The sequence below is a fragment of the Papio anubis genome, chromosome 8, assembly GCF_008728515.1.
Source record: "Papio anubis isolate 15944 chromosome 8, Panubis1.0, whole genome shotgun sequence".
Lineage (NCBI taxonomy): Eukaryota > Metazoa > Chordata > Mammalia > Primates > Cercopithecidae > Papio > Papio anubis.
In genome coordinates, this window is record NC_044983.1 from 9,968,823 (window position 1) to 9,983,054 (window position 14,232).

The following is a 14,232-nucleotide window of genomic DNA, read 5'->3' on the forward strand; positions in this document are numbered from 1 at the left end:
ACTCCATCTTGCTTTTAACCTCCAAGCTATCCTTATTCATTCCTGGGCGTAGGCCAAACTAACATTGGGAGGAACTTAGTGTATAGCTTATAGTTTAAAACAAAGGTGATAGCCGTTTCTCAAAATCCTGTTCTTGAGACTAGACTGCTTTTGTAGGACTAACAAATTAGCCAAAAGATTAGAAATTATGATTTAGGAGCCATGCAGCTGAAGGTACAAGATTCTAACCCTCTCCAAATTGCTCCTGGCGATAATATCACTATTGTAAAACCTAACATCATTGCTTGAGATATTTTGCAGGCCCTGCACTTGATGGATCGGCTGGCACCACCCAGATTGATAGAGTGGCTCATCTGATTTTGTGTCCCCCACCCAGGAACTGACTCAGTGCAAGAGGACATCATCGACTCCCTGTGATTTCATCTCCTACCCAACCAATCAGCACTCCTGACTCACTGGCTTCTCACCCACCAAATTATCCTTAAAAACTCTGATCCCCAAATGTTCAAGGAGACTGATTTACATAATAAAACTCGGGTCTCCTGTGCTGCCAGCTCTGCATGAATTACTTTGTCTATTGCAATTTGCCTGTCTTGATAAATCCACTCTGTCTAGGCAGTGAGCAAGATGAAACTCTTGGGCAGTTACAAAAGCGTCATGCCTTAGTGAGATACAATAGCCCTAGACTGCAGGACCCAGAGTATAAGCTACTGTAGACTCTTCAAAAGCCTTAGAACAAGCCCTGAAAGGATCAAACTGCTCTGTAAGTAACCTAATTGCCTGTAAGAACAAAGTCTAATACTCTCTGAAAGACTAAAATCCAGGATTCGACAACATTAAGTTCAAAATGTGAGACATCCAGTCAAAAATTAAGAGACACGCAGCACTTGGGGAGGCTGAGGTGGGAGGATTGCTTGAGCCCAGGAGTTCAAGCCTGCAGTGACCTATGATTGCACCACCGCAACCCAGCCTGGGCGACAGGGTGAGACTCTGTCTCAAAAGAGAGAGAGATAGAGAGGAAGAGAGAGAGAGACTGACCAAGTGGTAAGAAAATATGAAGTTAATAGAAACAAACTCCAGAATGATAAAAATGATGAAATTAACAGACAAGGTTTTTAAACAACTGTTATGAATATGCTCAAAGATTTAAAGGAAGACATAATAGGAGAGAAACTGGAAAGATTTTTGAAAAGAAACAAATTTCTAGATGGAGGTGAAAAATATTTGAAATAAAAATTTATTTGGATGGGATTGGTAGCACATTAGGCAATGCAGAAAAAAGATTAATGAATTTAAAGACATAGCAACAGAAACGATACAAAATGGCGCACACAGAGAAAAAAAAAAACTGAACATAGCTTCAGTTACCTATAGGCCACTTAAAGAGGCTTAATACTATTGACCTAAAAGGTAGAAGCTGAGGCAAAATTAATATAAGCAGTGTTTATTTGGTCCAGGCTTGAGGATTGCAACCCGGGAGCATAGATTAAAGTCACCCTGAATCCATCTACTCAGAAGATACGCCAATTTGGAAGTTAAGTGAACACTTAGTAACAAATCATAATTGTCTCAAATCTTGCCCATTCTAGATTATTTGCTTTGTTAAATAGGCAATTGAGATAGGGTATAATGCCAATAACAATAATCTTTGATGGGGATAAGTAGTCCTTTCTAACCGTACATACCTCCATCTCAGCTTCTATCTCAAGAAACAATTCTTTTGACTTTGTTTCTTTGATTTCTAGAACTAGTGCAGCAGCATCAAGAAATTTGAACTGTCATAAAGAAAAAGACCAAGAAGAAGAGAATCTAATAAATAGTGAGGCTTTTGTCCATGAAGGCTATGATGAGCAACTGTGCTGGGGAAACTCCAAGAAGTTTCTCTGAGGAAATTGGATTGTAAGACACAATTAAAGAATGTCCCTTCTGAAAAATCCTGGCTAGGTGAAAATAGTCAAAGTCAGTCAAAAAATAGTCAAAAAAAAAAAAAAAAAATCCAAGCCAGATGAAAATAGCTACGTGAAAATTACTACCGTGCAGTAACTTATTTTGTCTTTAGACTCTGGTTTGAGCAATTAAAGATTGAACAAGGTGAAAGATGCATGAAATAATCAACCTAAAAGGAAGAAGCTGAGGCAAAATTAATATAAGTAGAGAGTTTATTTGGGCCAAACTTGAGGATTGCAATTGTAGATTCAAGTTGCCCTGGGTATACTCAGATTAGTAGTAGCTGCAAGTGAATTTTTAAAGGAAAGAAGAGGCAGTTCCTGGGTTGTTTATCAATAATTTACTGTAAGGCCAGGCGTGGTGGCTCTCACCTGTAATCCCAGCAAAAATGCCTTTTGTTTCTAAGCTGTCTCCCATTGCTGCCTGATGCCACGTGTTAGATAATTCAATATGTTTAGGTCTGTATTTGAGCATCCTGCTCTGTTCTGTTGGTCTCTGGTATTTGTTCTTATACCCTTCCCACACTGCTTTCTATTACTCAGCTCTGCAATATGTCTTCATATCTTTAAAACATGTTCCTCCTCTTACTCCTCTTTTTCGATACTGACTTAGCTATTTCTGGATATTTAATCTTTCATGTATACTTTAGGACAAATTTGTTGCTCTTCAAAAAATCCAATCCAATCCAATCCAAAAAAAAAACCCATTAAGATTGAATTCACTTGATTAATTTGAAGAGAAATGACAAATTATCCTCTTGTAATATAGAACTGCTAATTCAGATTGTCTTTTATGATGATCTTTAACATTTCACGATTTTCTCCATAGATATCTTGTACATTCGTAACCAGGAATTCTTAGATACATTATGGGTTTTTTGCCATTATGAATGGTAAATTATTTTATACCATTACATAAAATATTATTGATTTTTAAGTTAAATAAACAAAGAATAAAAGACAACCAGATTAGAAACAAACAAACAAAAAAAGAGCCAGGCACGGCGGTTCACACCTGTAATCCCAGCGCCTTGGAAGGCCGAGGAGGGTGGATCACCTGAGGTTAGGAGTTTGAGACCAGCCTGGCCAACATGGTGAAACCCTGTCTCTACTAAAAATACAAAAATTAGCCAGGCGTAGTGGCGCACACCTGTAGTCCCAGCTACTCAAGAGGCTAAGGCAGGAAAGAATCGCTTGAACGTGGGAGGCAGTAGTTGCAGTGATCCTAGATAGCACCAGTGCACTCCAGCCTGGGTGACAGAGAGAGACTCCATCTCAAAAATGAATAAATAAATAAACATAATACATCGTCCCTATCACCCTGCGATTCCATTCCTAGGTATTCACTCAGGAAGAGTGAAAGTGAATGTCCAGGTGGAGGCTTGGACATCGATATTTCCAGCAGCATTATTCATAATAGCTGAAAAATGAAATTAACTCAAATCGCCATCAACAGGTGAATGGATAACTAGAATGTGATGTATCCCTGTAATGGCATAATACTCCTTGATATATAATAAGCATTTTTTTTTTTTTTTTTTTTTGGAAACAGAACCTCACTCTGTCATGCAGGCTGGAGTGCAGTGGCAGGATCATGACTGCTTTGACCTCTGGGACTCAGGTGATCCTCCCACCTCAGCCACTGGAGTAGCTGGGACTACAGGTATATGCCACCATGTCCAGCTAATTTTTGTATTTTTTGTAGAGATGGAGTTTCACCATGTTGCCCAGGGTGGTCTTGCACTCCTGAGCTCAAGTGATCCGCCTGGCCAAGCCTCCCAAAGTACTAGGATTACAGGTGTGAGCCACCGTGCCCAGCTAATAATAAACTATTGATACGTGCAATAGTATGGATGAATTTGGAAAAATCTTGAGTGAAAGCCAGATGCGAAAGAAGACATACTGTAATTCCACTTATATGAAGTTCAAGAATAGGCCAGGAACTAATCTATGATAATAGAAATTCACAATAGTGACTGCTTCAGCTTGGGGTTAGGGGTTGAGGATTAACTTGAAAGGTACACAATGGAAGTTTCCAGGTCCTGGAAATATTCTACGTCTTAATTGGGATAGTGGTTATGTAATGTATGTATTTATCAAAACACATTGAATTATGCATGTAAGATCTATGCGTTTCACTCTATGTAAGCTTGCCTTTGATGTAAAAGAAATTAAAATTTTAAAGACAAAAAATTGGTTTTAATTTCTTTCTTTTTCTTTTTTCTTTTCTTTTTTTTTGAGATGGAGTTTTGCTCTGTCGCCCAGGCTGGAGTGCAGTGCACAATCTTGGCTCACTGCAACCTCCGCCCCCCGGGTTCAAACTATTCTCCCACCTCAGCCTCCCAAGTCACTGGGATTACAGGTGTGCACCACCATGCCCAGCTAATTTTTGTATTTTTAGTAGAGACAGGGTTTCACCATGTTGGCCAGGCTGGTCTCCAACTCCTGATGGTTTTTAATTTCTAAACATTCTTTGTTTATTAATCCCCAGAACATTCTGGATAATTTCTAAACTTTCTTGTAATTTTTAATAGTTTTATTATTCTGTTGCTTTTTTTCTAAAATTATCAAATTCTGCAAATAATCAGTTTTAGCCCTGCCCTTCCTTATACCCCTTATATCTTTTTCTTTTCTTATTACATTGGCCAGGAGACTTTGTAAAATATATATATATATTATATTATTATTATTATTTTTTTGAGACGGAGTCTCGTTCTGTCGCCCAGGCTGGAGTGCAGTGGCGCAATCTCTGCTCACTGCAAGCTCCACCGCCTCCTGGGTTCACGCCATTCTCCTGCCTCAGCCTCCCAAGTAACTGGGACTACAGGTGCCCACCCACCACTACACTCGGCTAATTTTTTTGTATTTTTAGTAGAGACAGGGTTTCACTGTGTTAGCTAGGATGGTCTCAATCTCCTGACCTTGTGATCTGCCTGCCTCGGCCTCCCAAAGTGCTGGGATTATAGGCGTGAGCCACCGTGCCTGGCTGAGACTTTGTAATATATTAATAGTAATGGTGCTGTGCTGATTTCATGGGAAACGTGTATAAAGCTTTTCTATTTAGTTTAATGGTTTCTGCAAGTTACAAAGTCTTTTCCCTCAATCATTTAAAAACGTTATTTTCTTCCTGTATCCTATGTTTATTTGAAAAGTGTGATGTCGATATGATTCTTACTCTTTTATGGATAATCTGTTCTTTCTCTCTGGAGTCTGCAAATTTTCTTTTTGTCATTGATGTTCTTAAATTTCATTGTAATAGATCTAGGTGAGGATTCTCCTTGTTTTGTATAATAAAAACCATAATTTTTTGTATTTTTAGTAGAGATGGGGTTTCACCATATTGGCTAAGCTGGTCTTGAACTCCTGACCTCAGGTGATCCACCAGCCTCGGCATCGCAAAGTGCTGGGATTACAGGCGTGAACCACTGTGCCAGGCCATCTCATTTTAGTTTAATCATCTCTTTAAAGACCTAATCTCCTGCCAACTGAAGAATGACAAGGTTCATAAGTATAGAAAAGAGAGCTTTATCCCTCATAAAGGGTTAGGGTTATGCATCCTTGCAGGCTGCCATTCTGATAGGCTGGGAAGTGTAGCCTCCAGCCAGAAGCCAGAAATAGGCACTTTGAGGGAAGGAAGCATAAGACAGGAATGTATGCTGAGCGTAGTGGCCAAATATACATATTTAATAAGCTATAGGAGGAATCATTAGTGTTTATTAAAGGAGAAACATGCGTGTGCACTTGAGCTTCATACCTCTTCATGGGTCATATGTACACAAATGGCAGCATTAGCATAATCTGAGTGTGGAGTTTTCAGCCTTCTGACATCAGAAAGTGAAACAGAGGACACGAAAATCCTCTGTGCATCCTCCGTAGACTGGCCAGAGCATCTCCATCATCAACAGTCTCTGATAAGGAAGGTATGCATTGTGAAACTGGTGAGCTGTCATGTAAAAACCGTAAAGAGGAAAGGGAAGTCTCATCATGGCCTCAGACAATTGGCTAACAGCAGTAACAGAGTAAGTCATCTGCTCTTGTCTTCCACAGCTGGTTCCTGCTTACTTCTTAGGAAAGATTCTGGTTAAAGTTTAATAAGGAAGGGGCAGACTGAGACATGTCTGACCTCCTGTCCCGAGACGTCCTGGAACTCTGTTTTAAGGTTTCTCTGGGGTCTTCTTGACTAGAAAGGGGTCCGTTCAGTACAGTAGTTTGGGGGATTTAGGATTTTTTTTTTTTTTTTTTTTGAGATAGAGTCTCACTTTGTCACCCAGACTGGAGTGCAGTGGCACAATCTTGGCTCACTGCAACCTCCACCTCCAGGGTTCAAGCAATTCTCCTGCCTCTACCTCCAGAGTAGCTGGGATTACAGGTGTGTGCCCCCATGCCCAACTCATTGTTTTGTATTTTTAGTAGACAAGGGTTTCGCCACGTTGCCCAGGCTAGTCTCAAACTCCTGACCTCAAGTGATCTGCCTGCCTTGGCCTCCCAAAGTGCTAAGATTACAGGTGTGAGCCGCCACACCTGGCCTTAGGGGATTTAGGATTTTATTTTTATTTCTTACTCCAAATATGGTTACATTCTGAGGTACTGGGGGTTAGGTCTTCAACACATAAATTTAGGGGGACACAACTCACCCCATAACATTTGGCATTTACATTATATTTCAGAGCTATCATTTCACATTTGATTTAGTTTATTTCTCATGTTTGGCTTATTCCCTTGCTGGCTTAGGTTCAACGGTCCGTTATCATAACTTATCATAGCTTCTGTGGTCCACTATCATAAATCCCTTGCCAATATCCTCAACTTTTTTCCCTGTTTAAACCCGCCATGATCATAAATCTATTTTCCTTCTTCATACTTTCTCTGAGTTCTGAGAGAGGCCTTAGAGATCATGCAATGGCCAGATCAGTGATGTGAAGAATTAAGGGCCACCTGCTCCACGTGGGTGCTAGTCCTCCTTGGCAGCCGTCAGATTTCTCTACTTGTCTTGTCTTCCCTCTGTCCACAACTTCTGCAGCAAACCTTTTCTGCTCTCACCTCCAACCTCCCATCTCCTTTCCCACGTACTCTCAGCAGACAACCTTGCCTCCTGCTTCACAAAGAAAACAGTTTTAGCTTTTTACTGGCAAATCTACCAGCTTACATCTGATCGTGTCTTTAATATGCTGATATTTTGTTCATCATACAGTTTTAACATTAATTTTGATGTATTAAGAGATTGATGCCTGTAGTCCTAGCACTTTGGAAGGCTGAGGCGGGAGGATCACTAGAAGCCAGGGGTTCAGGACCAGCCTGGCCAAGATGGCGTAACTCTGTCTCTACTAAAAATACAAAAATTAACTGACGTGGTGGCGCATGCCTGTAATCCCAGCTACTTGGGAGACTGAGGCACAAGAATCGCTTGAACCTGGGAGGCAGAGGTTGCAGTGAGCTGAGATCACACCACCGCACTCCAGCCTGGGCGACAGAGCAAGACGCTGTCTCAAAAAAAAAAAAAAAAAATTACAGTAAAGTGTTTACCTTAGTTACTGATTTTTGGGGGATGCCTCCTTAAATTTTGTGCCTGAAGTGAGTACCTCCCTTGCCTCACCTGAGTCCTAGCCTCTCCCCTTTCATCCATTCCTCCCTCCCACCTTCATTTTCTGGGTTGACACCACCACATTCTCCCTCAATTCCCCTCCTTTCCTACCTTCCAAGGAATCTTGAATTTTGTATTATCCACTCTGTTCTGTCTCTTCAATGTTTTCCTCCTCTGTAGACCTTTCCCTTTGGCATTTAAATGAGCTTGACTCAAAATTTTCCAACTTAAAAAGCCCTCCAGCTAAACAAAACACCTCCTTCAACCTCAGAATTCCTATGGCTGCTGCACTATCTTTTCTCCCACCTTCTTTGGTGCTAAACTTCTTGAAAGAATTGTCTCTTTTTTCACGTATCTACCCACTATTCAACCTACCCTAATTTCCACTGACGTCTACTTCTCCACTGAGGTCACTAGTTATCCCCATGTGGTTAAACCCAATAGCCTCTTATCAAATCTCATCTGACTTACCTTTTAACAGCATCCAGCGTTGCTGACTATTCTTGTTTTTTTTGAGACAGAGTCTTGCTCTGTCGCCCAGGCTGGAGTGCAGTGGCGAGATCTTGGCTCACTGCAACCTCTGCCTCCCAGGTTCACACCATTCTCCTGCCTCAGCCTCCCAAGTAGCTGGGACTACAAATGCCTACCACCACACCTGGATCATTTTTTGTATTTTTTAGTAGAGACGGGGTTTCACTGTGTTAGCCAGGATGGTGTGGATCTCCTGACCTCGTGATCTGCCCACCTCGGCCTCCCAAAGTGCTGGGATTACAGGCGTGAGCCACTGCACCCAGCTGACTATTCTTTATTTACTGCAACACTCATTTCCTTAAGGAAATTAAATGATTGGATATAAGAGGGGGAGACAGCAAACTCTCCTGCTTCCTTCCTTTTTCTCTGGCCATTTCTTCTCAATCTCCTTGATCAGTTCCCCCTCTTATATCCAATCATTTAATTCCGGAATTCTTTCAGGACTTGGATCTTAGGCCCTGTTTGTAACTTTTATATTCTTTTCAAAGTATAGATTCTTGCTCTAGGTATTCTATCCATTCATCTAGCTTTATTTACCATCCAGTAGCCAATGACTCCAAAATCTATGTTTCTAACCATGATCTTAAATCAGAGTACCAGAGCCACATAACTACTTGCCTATTCACAGACACCACAAACTTGACATATCCAAAGTGAAATCATCATCTTCCTCCCCAAACCTGCCACTTCTCTGGTGTTTCTGTTTTTCTTTTTTCTTTTCTTTTCTTTTTTTGTTTGTTTGTTTGAGGCAGGATGTCCCTCTGTCGCCCAGGCTGGAGTGCAGTAGCACAATTATCGCTCAAGTGATCCTCCTACCTCAGCCTCCTGAGTAGCTGAGACTACAAGCACTCACCACCACACCCAGCTAATTTTTGTATTTTTTAGTAGAGACGAGGTTTTGCCATATTGTCCAGGCTGGTCTCCAACTCCTGGATTCAAGCAGTCCTCCCACTTTAACCTCCCAAAGTATTGGGATTACAGGTGGGAACCACCATGTCCAGAGTGGTGTTTCTTTTCTCAGTAAATAACTCCACAACCCATGCAGTTGATTGGGTCAAAAATATGGGCATCACTTTTGACTTTTTTTCCTCTTTACCTTCCTTAATGCCTTCAGGATGATCTGGGTTATATTTCTCTCTCCTGATTTAGCACAAACTACCTTTTTTCTCTTTCCATTCTTCTTTTAGTACCTCCATACACCATGCTGGTTCCCATTTCAGAACTTTTCTTAGCTAATTTCATTCATTGTTTAGGTCAGAGGTTCAATTTCCCTTCCTCCAGGATTTTCCCCTCAAACTCCCAGATTTTGTTACATCTCACCCTTTGCAGAATCTGTCTCGTTTCTTGGCATGTTTTCTTTTTTTTAGGATAAAGATTTGAAAATAAGACAAAAAAGGCCAGTGGCAATGGTTCACACCTGTAATCCCAACACTTTGCGAGGCTGAGGCGAGAGGATAACTTGAAGCCAAGAGTTTGAGACCAGCCCGGACATCACAGTGAGACCCCATGTCTACAAAAAATAAAGAGGAAAAAATACAATTAAAATTTGATTGGGAATAAAATAGGCCTTAAATATATGTGACTTAAGTGAGGTAGAAGTTAACATATTTCTCTCTGAGGTTAATATAAAGATATCAAGGACCTAGGGCTTTTCTGTCTTGCAGTTTTATCGTTCCTCGTATGCTGCCCTCACTGCCGTGTTCCAGACACCTCCCCATTCCACACACCGTTCAGTCAATGGAAAGGCAGAAACAGTAAAAGGGAGACTATGTATTTCTCTATAAGGTCACATCCTGAAGTCATGCATATTAATTATGCTTATATGTTGTCCTTTGGAACTTAGTCAAAGGACCACACGTTAGTTGCAAAAGAGCCTGGTGAAAATATTGTCTTGGTTCTGTGGACAATTACCTATGAACAATTGAAAGTCTATCACTATTGAAGAAGGGAAGATCAAATATTAGGACAACTAACACTCTCTGCCACAATTCTGGTGACCCCACATATCCACACACACCCTTGTTCCTACACATAAAACACACTTGCCCTCTCTCTCATACAGGCAACCCCGAAGTTTCATTCTAAGCGTTACACGATTGTTTAGAAACATTTGTGTGACCTGGTACAAATCATGTTCTATCTAATCTTGATCACAAAAACAAACAAGATCCTCTGCTCTAATCCCAGCACCAGAAGGTGTAGCCTTGCTGACAAGCACAACCCACTAATGGGAAGGCTTACACACATCCAGACCCTTTCATTAAGAATATCGTCCACCAAGGCCTGGCATGGTGGCTCACACTTGTAATCCTAGCACTTTGGGAGGCCAAGGTGGGCGGATCACCTGAGGTCAGGAGTTCAAGACCAGTCTGGCCAACATGGTGAAACTCCGTCTCTACTAAAAATACAAAACTTAGCTGAGCTTGGTGGCAGGTGCCTGTAATCCCAGCTACTCAAGAGACTGAGGCAGGAGAATCGCTTAAACCCAGGAGGCAGAGATTGCAGTGAGCCGAGATCACGCCACTGCACTCCAGCCTGGGCGACAGAGTGAGACTCTGTCTCAAAAAAAAAAAAAAAAAAAGAAAACCAAAAAAAAAAAAAAAAAAGAAAAAAAACAGAAAAAAGAAATAAAAAACAAAAATAAAAGCTTAAAAATATGTCAAAGTTCATTTTGCACATTTTTATGTGTCTTTGTTTAAATAAATAAACATGCTTAAGCCTATATGTTAAAAATTTCAGATTTGTTTTGAAATTGAGTGGAAGAAACTCAATTTTTTTGGCATAAAAAAGAAAATGGACTTTCTAGTATGAAGAATTCCAGATTTATTTTTACCATTTGAATTATAAATGATCAATTTGAGGCTTATCATAATTCAACTAACTCAGACTGAGAAATAAGAAAGGTAAAGCAGGCCAGCATGGTGGCTCTTGCTTGTAATCCCAGCGCTTTGGGAAGCTGAGGTGGGTGGATCACCTGAGGTCCAGAATTCGAGACAAGCCTGGCCAACGTAGTGAAACTCTGTCTCTACTAAAAACACAAACATTGGCCAGGTGTGATGAGATGTGCCTGTATATGGGAGGCTGAGGCAGGAGAATCGCCGAAACCCAGGAGACGGAGGTTGCAGCAAGCTGAGATTGTGCCACCGCACTCCAGCCTGGATGGCCTGGGTGACCTGGGCGACCTGAGCAACAGAGCGAGACTCCATCTCAAAAAAAACAGCAAGCAAACATTAGAAATAGGTTAATTTTAAAATATGTGCAATTTCTATTTGTATGTTTGTTCAGCTTCCTAACATCTTCTTTTGTCTCAGAAACTCATAAAGTTATGTTATTTTGGAAAAAATTATACAATTTTTCTGATTGCAAAAGTCATGCATGTTCAATCAAGAAATTTAAGAAAATGAGTGATGTCTTCCGTCAAGCTTTTAACAGCAACAGAACCAGAAATCAGGCTGCAAAAGAACTTAGTTTCTTGAAATGCCACCAGAGGGTACTCAAACCAAACATTGCTCTATCTGGAGTGTCAGAAACAGGCTTCTGTGCTGCTGAAAGAGCTCACCGGCTATCAGTTTTGGTTTAGTTTGACAACCGATAAGGAGGAATTAAAAATTCCTAGTCAATATAACATGTACTTGAATAAGTGTCCAATTTTTGAAAAGGTTCAGCACTATCCTTTTCGGAACCTAATTACACATTCCTGTAGACAGCAAACATTTAGCGAATACATGTAGGTATTGTGATGGGTGCTATTCATAAAATTAGAATGAAACCTGATCCTGACATTTGAGGATTCATATTTTCTCCGGGGAAAGAGGCATATGTAAACAAATGGATTAGAATCCAATGTGTTATGCACCACACTAAAAATCTTTTGAAGGACAGGATTAATTCTGCTAAAGGCAGACGAGCCAAAAGAATGCTTCCCAGAGGAACTGGACCTTACAGAAGTAGGCATTTTTGGACTTCCAAGTTAACGTGGTGGATTGAACATGTGCATGTAATATTTCTCTCTCTCTGGAACCCCATAAAAATAGGAGTTGTTTTGTTTTAAGACCTACACCCACAAGGGCTAGAAGAATAGGAAAGGAGACAACAGCCATGACATTTTGGAAGCTGCAAAACCAATGGGTCAGTGCGAAGCGATTTAACAAACTTGTTTCTCATAACAATATGAGAAAACAAAATCCCAAGCTGCCAGTGGGAAAGCTGAGAATCAACCACACTTATACCACAAAATCTTCAAAGGTTGTTAACAATTTACTGTATACTTCAAAATATCTAACAGTGAAATTGAAATGTTCCTAACGCAAAGAAATGCCAGATCCTTCAGATGACGGGTATCCCAATTATCCTGATTGCATCATTACACATTGTATCCTTGTAGCAAAATATCACATATACCCCATAAATATGGGCAACTCTTATACGTCCATAATAAAACAGGAGATGTAACACCGGACAGAGGCAGAGAGAATCCCCAAGATGATGGAGAAAGATCGCGGCATGACAGCTGTGCTCCAGGGGACACTGGTCAGGATAGGAGCAGGGCAATTCAAGAGACAGGCACGTTGAATGCTGTTACCACCAAGATGCCTACTTTATTTAACAGATGAACAGAAAGTTCAATGAATCTGGTCAGATGATGATATGTGATGACTTTGTCTTTTTTTTTTTGGAGACAGAGTCTTCCTGTCACTCAGGCTGGAGTGCAGTGGCACAATCTTGGCTCACTGCAACCTCCACTTCCCAGGTTCAAGTGATCCTTGTGCCTCAGCCTCCTGTGTAGCTGGGATTACAGGTGTGCACACCCATACCTGGCTACTTTTTGTATTTTCCGTAGAGACGGGGTTTCATCCTGTTGGTCAGGCTGGTCTCGAACTCCTGGCCTCCAGTGATCTGCCTACCTTGGCCTCTGAAAGTTTTGGGATTACAGGCGCAAGCCACCGCACCCAGCTGCTTACTTTGTCTTGATGAAAACTTGATGAAGTTCCACTTTCCCTTCCAAGTCCTGCTGCTATAGTAGTTGAAGACACTCATTCACCCCACAAAAGTATTGTGCTTTGAACTAAGCAACAGCTGGAGATAAAACATGGTAAGCTAAGAAAGAGAAAACACACTGTAACTCACTGTGTGTAACCATATTTCTTTTTTTCTTTTTTTTTTTTTTGAGACAGAGTCTCACTCTGTCGCCCAGGCTGGAATGCAGTGACGTGATCTTGGCTCACTGCAACCTCCACCTCCTGGGTTCAAGCGATTCTCCTGCCTCAGCCTCCTGAGTAGCTGGAATTACAGCCGCCTGCCACCATGCCCAGCTAATTTTTGTATTTTTAGTAGAGATGGGGTTTCACCATGTTGGCCAGGCTGGTCTCGATCTCCTGACCTCGTGATCCACCCACCTCGGCCTCACAAAGTGCTGGGATTACAGGCGTGAGCCACCGCACTGGGCCTATATTTCTTCTTGATGTTTTGTAATCCATGCCATAGTTCTGTCTGATGCCCTTACACGCCTACATTTCCTAGGACACACATACAGCTTTGCCCACCAATTTCCAAAGGTTTCCCATCAGCAATCAAGCAAGATGAAGCCAGGCTATGACTTAGAGACCGTTCAGATTACCTGGGAGACTTCATCAAATAGAGACGATTCTGTCCCTCCTCATACAGCTAAGTCTGTGTTTGCATCTTAATTTTCAAAACTAAACAATATGATAGCTAGGCGCATATCCCTACATGAAAAATAGATTTTGAAAAGGCAATAAAAAAGAGACACAGTGGGGGCTCCTAATGCACTAAGTTCTATTTCTCAGCGGGGATGACAGGTGCAAAGTGTTTTATTAATAGTAGTATGTTGGGCCGGGCACGGTGGCTCAAGCCTGTAATCCCAGCACTTTGGGAGGCCGAGACGGGCGGATCACGAGGTCAGGAGATCGAGACCATCCTGGTTAATATGGTGAAACCCCGTCTCTACTAAAAAGTACAAAAAAAAAACTAGCCGGGCAAGGTGGCGGGCGCCTGTAGTCCCAGCTACTTGGGAGGCTGAGGCAGGAGAATGGCGTGAACCCGGGAGGCAGAGCTTGTAGTGAGCTGAGATCTGGCCACTGCACTCCAGCCTGGGCGATAGAGCGAAACTCTGTCTCAAAAAAAAAAAAAAAATAGTAGTATGTTGCTTATATG

The 14,232-nt window shown here is 41.4% G+C and overlaps 1 long non-coding RNA gene across 1 annotated transcript; it reads left to right on the top strand.

The window, feature by feature from the left end:
* Positions 1 to 19: 19 nt before the first annotated feature.
* On the top strand, positions 20 to 1,995 carry LOC103886630. Its single transcript, XR_001905346.3, has 2 exons — positions 20 to 763; positions 1,746 to 1,995. It is a non-coding gene; the product is annotated as an uncharacterized LOC103886630 (long non-coding RNA).
* The last annotated feature ends 12,237 nt before the right edge of the window (positions 1,996 to 14,232 follow it).